The 6,323-nt window shown below is 45.1% G+C and overlaps 1 pseudogene; it reads right to left on the bottom strand.

The window, feature by feature from the left end:
• Positions 1 to 5,643: 5,643 nt before the first annotated feature.
• Positions 5,644 to 5,753, bottom strand: LOC143934655 (U2 spliceosomal RNA; annotated as a pseudogene).
• Between the last annotated feature and the right edge of the window lie 570 nt (positions 5,754 to 6,323).

The raw sequence follows: 6,323 nt of genomic DNA, 5'->3' as shown, positions 1-6,323 counted from the left end.
CTTGCCTCTAGCTTCAACTCCTTCATCTCCCGAGGCATTGGGGGGAGTTGGTCTCCCAGACGTAGGGGCTTATTACAAGTTGTTACATCTTACCAGGATAGTGGACTGGCATTGCCATGCTGAAGCGATATAAAAGAGCATGGATCACCTTACCCCTGCCGAGAGCCCTTAGGGACCACCCCACTCTTAACAGCATGCTGTTGGTTGTGAGGGATGCTTTCAGGCACTCTTAAATATCACCAATATCTTCCCCCATGGTGCCTATACTGGGCAATCTGGAATTGGTACCAGGTCTCCAACACTCCCTTTTTCAGCAACTGGATTCCAATGGCCGCCTCCATTTTTGTGATTATCTGGGGCCAGGTGGACAACTATCCCCCTCTGCCTCAGCAACGGCTGTGGACCCCGCTTTGGATTTCTGGAGCTGTGCAATTTCCTCCGTAAGTGCCTATGCTCATCAGGCATTTCTCACCAGCTCACAGAAATAGAGCACATCTGCCACAGGCAGGAGCCCACCCGTCACTGTCTCTCGCTGATTTATGCCTCCCTGATCCAACCAGAGACTGGGCATATTCCCAGGCTCCTTTCTAAATGAGAAGCAGATCTTGAAACCCAATTCACGGACCAGCAGAGGGAAAAGATTCTTCACTTTGCCCAGAAGTCGTCATTGGCCACTAGAATACAAGAGACTGGCTACAAAATTCTAACCCGCTGGTACAGTGGGCCCTCTACTCTGCACCGCTTTTTTCACCAAGTCCCTAGTTGATGTTGGCAGTGTGACACTGCAGAGGGAATGATGCTCCATATCTTTTGGGATTGTCCCAAACTTAGACCCTTCTGGCGGGGGGTGATTGATACTGTCAAACACCTGACCAATGTTCACCTGGAGGGAAATCCTGCGGCCTGCCTGTTGCATCTCTCAAACTGTCCCATTAATAAAAATACGTCTTCCCTCAGTATTCAGTTTCTGAATGCGACAAAGGCTTGCATCCCCCTGTGCTGGAGATCTGAGAATCCTCTGTCAAAATCCTTGTGGTTTTCTAAAGTGAATGAATGTAGGGACATGGAGGACAGAGCTACTTTGCACAACCAAGAGGAGACCTTCCGTGACACATAGAGACCATGGCAACACTTTGTGTACACGGATGCTTATCTGCAAGAGGTTTCATGACCTGGCTGACCTCCTGGATTTAGTCCTCTTCCCTGGGCGAGAGGCTATATCTTTCTCTTCTTAAAACCTGTTCTTCTCCTTCTATACAAAGGACGTTTGATCCAGTACTTGTACCCTTCATGACTAGCTCCTTTTCTCCCTCCTCCCCCTCCCTCTTCTCTCCACTTCCCACCTCATTTACCTAACTCAGTTTGAGGCTCTATTTTTTGTACAGATTTGTGAATATCCTGATATGCATTAGCTCAATCTCTCTGCTCTTGTTCTGGGTCTAATTGGCCACCCGGAGGCATTCCTCCTGGTACAAAAGTATAATTTTGATTAAATATAGTTGAATAGCTTCAAGCATATGGGTCTGTTACTGGTTTCTCTTACTTCTACTCTACCTACCAAACAGCTGTGTACATTGCATCCATTTCCATATTCAGTTTGCCTTATTTGACCATTTATACTATACTATGGCCGATTGACATGTGTTATTCAGCACATTATACATACAGCGTTGGACGCAAGTGCATTAGGATCTTCACATCAAGCATGGTGGTGGATAGCCTCGGATGTGCTGCCAGGATATGGGCAGCTAGGTTGAACGTCCATGGCTCCCCCTTCCCCTGTCAGGATCTTGAGGTGAATATAGGAGTGCAGTCACAGTGGAATCCTTATGCTGTAGGATGGTTAGTGTTTGGCTGAAGCAATTTATTATCTATCAAGTATGTTTACTCTTTTTAAATCATAAGGGCAACAGAAACTACCAAATTACCCTGATCAAAAGTGTACATACTCTGGTGATTTCAGCAGATAACATGCACACAAGTTAACACAAAGAAAGTTTAAATGGCTATTAAAGGTAACCATTTTCACCTGTGATCTGTTTGCTTGTAATTATCATGTGTGTATAAAAGGTTAATGAGTTTTTGGACTCCTGACAGACCCTTGCATCTTTCATCTAGTGCTGCACTGAGATTTCTGGATTCTGAGTCATGGGGAAAGCAAAATAATTGTCAAAGGATCTGTGGGAAAAGGTAGTTGAACCATATAGAACAGGAAAGGGATATAAGAGGATATCCAAGTAATTGAGAATGCCTTACAATATGCCAAACAGCACAGAGACAAGCCTCAAACCTTCTGGCACAAAGTCATTTGGAGCTATGAGACCAAAATGGAGCTTTTTGGCCACAACCATAATGGCTACATTTGGAGAGGAGTCAACAAGGCTTATGATGAAAGGTACGGAGGTGGATGGCTGATGTATTGGGGATGTGGGAGCTACAAAGGCTACAAAGGCACAGGAAATTTGGTCAAAATTGTTGGCAAGATGAACGCAGTATTTTATAAAAAAATACTGGAGGAAAATTTGCACTTGGACATTCCAACATGACAATGATCCAAAACAAAAAAGGCCAAGTCGACCTGTCATTGGCTACAGCAGAGTAAAATGAAGGTTCTGGAGTGGCCATCTCAGTCTGCGTTGAGTTGCACTTTATTGCTTGTAATGTAATCATGCTAAATTGAAAACAGTTTGGACTTAAGATCCAAGGTTTGCTGGCAAATATATTCTTTGTGGCACTGGCATTCAAGATCCAGTCTCCAGCTGGCGGTTTCTACAGCACCCATTATCATAAAGCTTTCCCCAGGTATGTGTGTGATGGGAATATGGACTATTGCTTATGTTTTTACAGCATCCTGAAGATCGCTGAGTCTGAGGAGGGCTGCATCTTGGAAACAATTGGCTGCCATAGTCTTTTTGGGAAGTGCTTTGGACTGAGCTCTAGATTTTTTAAAATTTATTTGCCATGTACATACATTACATAGTTACATAGTAGGTGAGGTTGAAAAAAGACACAAGTCCATCAAGTCCAACCTATGTGTGTGATTATATGTCAGTATTACATTGTATATCCCTGTATGTTGTGATCGTTCTGGTGCTTATCTAATTTTTTTTTTTTAAACTATCGATGCTACCCGATGAGACCACCGCCTGTGGAATGGGATTTTACATCCTTGCCACTCTTACAGTAAATCATTTTTTACAGGAAGGATTTTTTTCCCTTGCTGTAACAAATTGGATCATGCTTTGCTGGGGTTTTTTGCCTTCCTCTGGATCAACTGTGGGTGAAAGATTGTGTATATGGGATTTTATGATTTTATTTTTTCATTGATTGTACTGGATGGACTTGCATCTTTTTTCAACCTAACTATGTAACTATGTCCTAGGATGAGAACACTGGGCAAACAACCACCCACCCCAGTTTGGCCTATGGCAGTGCTCTGCTCCCCTGAGCCCACCCTTTTTTGAAGCCTATTAGAGCCCCTGGCTCTAATCACGTGCCTAAAAAAAAAAAAACACCCCATTAGAATCCATGGTCCGGCACCCTATATGTTGATTAGGGGGCTGGACACATGGATGGGGGGTGCCATTGCCTGCCACGGCTGTCAATCAAAGTCAGTTAGCCAATCGGGGGAGAGAGGGGGTGTGGCCAGGCTCCTTGTCTGACTATATACACAGAGCTCTGACTCGGCTCGGGTGCCCCCATAGCAAGCTGCTGGTCTATGGGGGCACTAGTCAGGAGGGAGGGGCCAGGAGCAGTGAAGAGGAGGATATGAGCTGCTCTGTGCTAATCCACTACAACAGAGCAGGTAAGTATAACATGTTTGTTATTTATTTTTATTTTTTTAAACCAAGACTTAACAATCAGTTTAAATTTTATTTGCCAGATCAATATGTAGCAAAACAAAAGAAGTCCTTTATTAGGGTTTAATAATTTGAAAATGTTTCCCAGATCTGTGACAGATTACCATTACAATATGTTTAGATATAGTTTCTAATTTTCTCTTTAAAAATAATTTTGATTTATTTGGCAATAAATATTCCAAAATTACCAATCGTATTGTAACAATGGTTGTAAGCACATTGTGTCTTAAATACCCTATTCCCTATGCAGTCAAATGTCGATTTAATGTAGCTATATTATTTGAAAAGCTGAAGCAATCAGAGATGACCCAAGGGAGAGATTCAGTGAGATGTGGCAACCAAGGATCTTTAAATCGATCTCTAAAGTGATTGTCTGCTTCTCAGATGCATTGTAATATGGAAACTGCTTTCATGTACTATATGGTACTGTGTATGAATATGTTCTTTATGTATCTTTCCCATTTAATTATACATTTCCAGTTACTTTTAGCATTTTTAACCTTCCTGTTATTTCTGCTTATTATGTCCTGTACTCATTTGCCTTAAAGGAGACGTATGGGGGGGGTTTGTATTTTTTTGGAATCATACTTACCTAGCTGGATGCAACATTGATCCAGTGCTGCATCTGTCCCCCCGTAACCTCTAAGACTGAGAACACAGTGATCAAACAACAGCAATCGCTCTGTCCTTAGAGCTCCATGAGCATAGAACTAGTGACTGTCAGATTGTTTTTTTTTAAAGCTCATGGCGTATGAAACACACTCAAAAACTTCACCCGTTGTCAAAAAAATGTTTACACACATAAAGAGTGAAACACAAAAAAGTGCAATGGGTACACAAGCCTGAAGTCAGAGGGCCTTGCCCTGAATCCCCCTGGGCGTTAGGCTCCTGACAGGGACAAGGGTACTTGTAAAATATGGTCTATCTGGCCGAAACAAGACAGACCCCTTTCTCTGGAAGGTCTGCGGAAACAGACCCACGAGTACTAGGAAGGGCTCCCCTGAAGGGAGACCCTATGAGAGAGGATGAACTAAGCCAGAAGGCCATGTTCACCCCCTCCCTAGACTTTCAGGGTAGGCCCAAGGACCTGCTACCCTACTCATCACACAGTGCAAAACAGTGTACATAACATAAAAATACAAGTGGGGGAGAAGGAAATAGAGGAGGGGGAAAAGGTGGCCATTGTGCAATACAATGGCCAGCCCCTCTGGACAGAAGTACAAAAATTTCCTCCAGTCCTAGCCAAATGGCCCGGCCTAAGAGGCAGGTGCTAAAAAAGCTTGTATATGGCGCAGTGACCGTGGTGCCTCAAATCAAAGTGACCCTCACTCACAGTGATTTTTTCGGCATCCCTGGACAGCCACTCCAGGGGCATATACACCATAGGCTTTCAGGACCAAATCTGGCCAACAACCCAGACCACAGCAGCCCCCACTCTGGTCAGGAAGGCATGGAGTTCAGGGAGCTTGGTGAGAGACCGTACCTCAACAAGCTCAACCCTCGTTCCCATCACTCCTACCTAATTACATTCAGAGATACTAAGCGTTCCTCCCCTGCATGCAGAAGAGGACCCAGTGTTCTCTCATGAAAAACTGTCCAGAGATAGAGCTACCCCAATCTAGGCCAGAAGGCCAGGGATTCGACCCTCTGGGGTCAGACCGCATGCAGCACCCATCCCCATCAGAAGCACCCTTCCAGTTGGCTCGGACTCGGCTCCGTTGACACCATCATGAGTGCCCAGACAAAGGCACTGCCAAACCGGCCTTCCAGGTCCAGTGACACTATTGGATTTGCATGTGTCCTACCCACACTCAGGAGTAACACAGCACCTCCTCTGGAAACTGATAAGAACAGATACTACACTTGATCTTAGCCAAAAGGCCGAGAAGTGACTGGTGACTGTCAGATAACGCTGTCAGCTCTGCTCCCCCCCATGCTCAATGGAGCACTGAGTTGTGGAGGGTCGCAGGAGCGGTCGACTCAGGCTCTCGGTAGCTTGTTGAGAGGCTGAGCCAGGTGCCGGTCCAGGAATATGGGTAGATCCCAACCATATGGTCGTGATCTTTCCTGAACCTGGACCGGCTCTGTGACCTCAGCGGTCAGCCTACTGTCAGCTGAACATGGGTCACAGGAGTGAACTGCACTCCTGTGATCCACAGGAGAAGTACAGTCAAACCAGCTTTGGCTGTATTTCTCCTGTAAAGAGTTTTTCCACTTTTGCGTCCACCAAACACCCAAATTTTCAGAGCAATTGCCAGGATGTTTGTCCTTTGAGCACACAGTGAATAGTTGCTGGTTGTTAAGGAACAGGCTGGAAAGCTAGCCACCACATCCTTAACAATGGATGAGTCATCAGTTGTCAGTGGGCTTCCCTCCACCAGGTGACATTGCCAGGTGCCCCCCCTGCCCATTAAGAACTGTCAGATGGCAGAACAGGCAGTCGGCAAATAGCCTTCGTCATGG

Source organism: Lithobates pipiens, unplaced genomic scaffold (genome assembly GCF_037356315.1).
Source record: "Lithobates pipiens isolate NorthernLeopardFrog02 unplaced genomic scaffold, aLitPip1_a1.2 Scaffold_27, whole genome shotgun sequence".
NCBI lineage: Eukaryota > Metazoa > Chordata > Amphibia > Anura > Ranidae > Lithobates > Lithobates pipiens.
The sequence above is the reverse complement of the archived record's forward strand: the minus strand, read 5'-3'. Positions and strand labels throughout refer to the sequence as shown.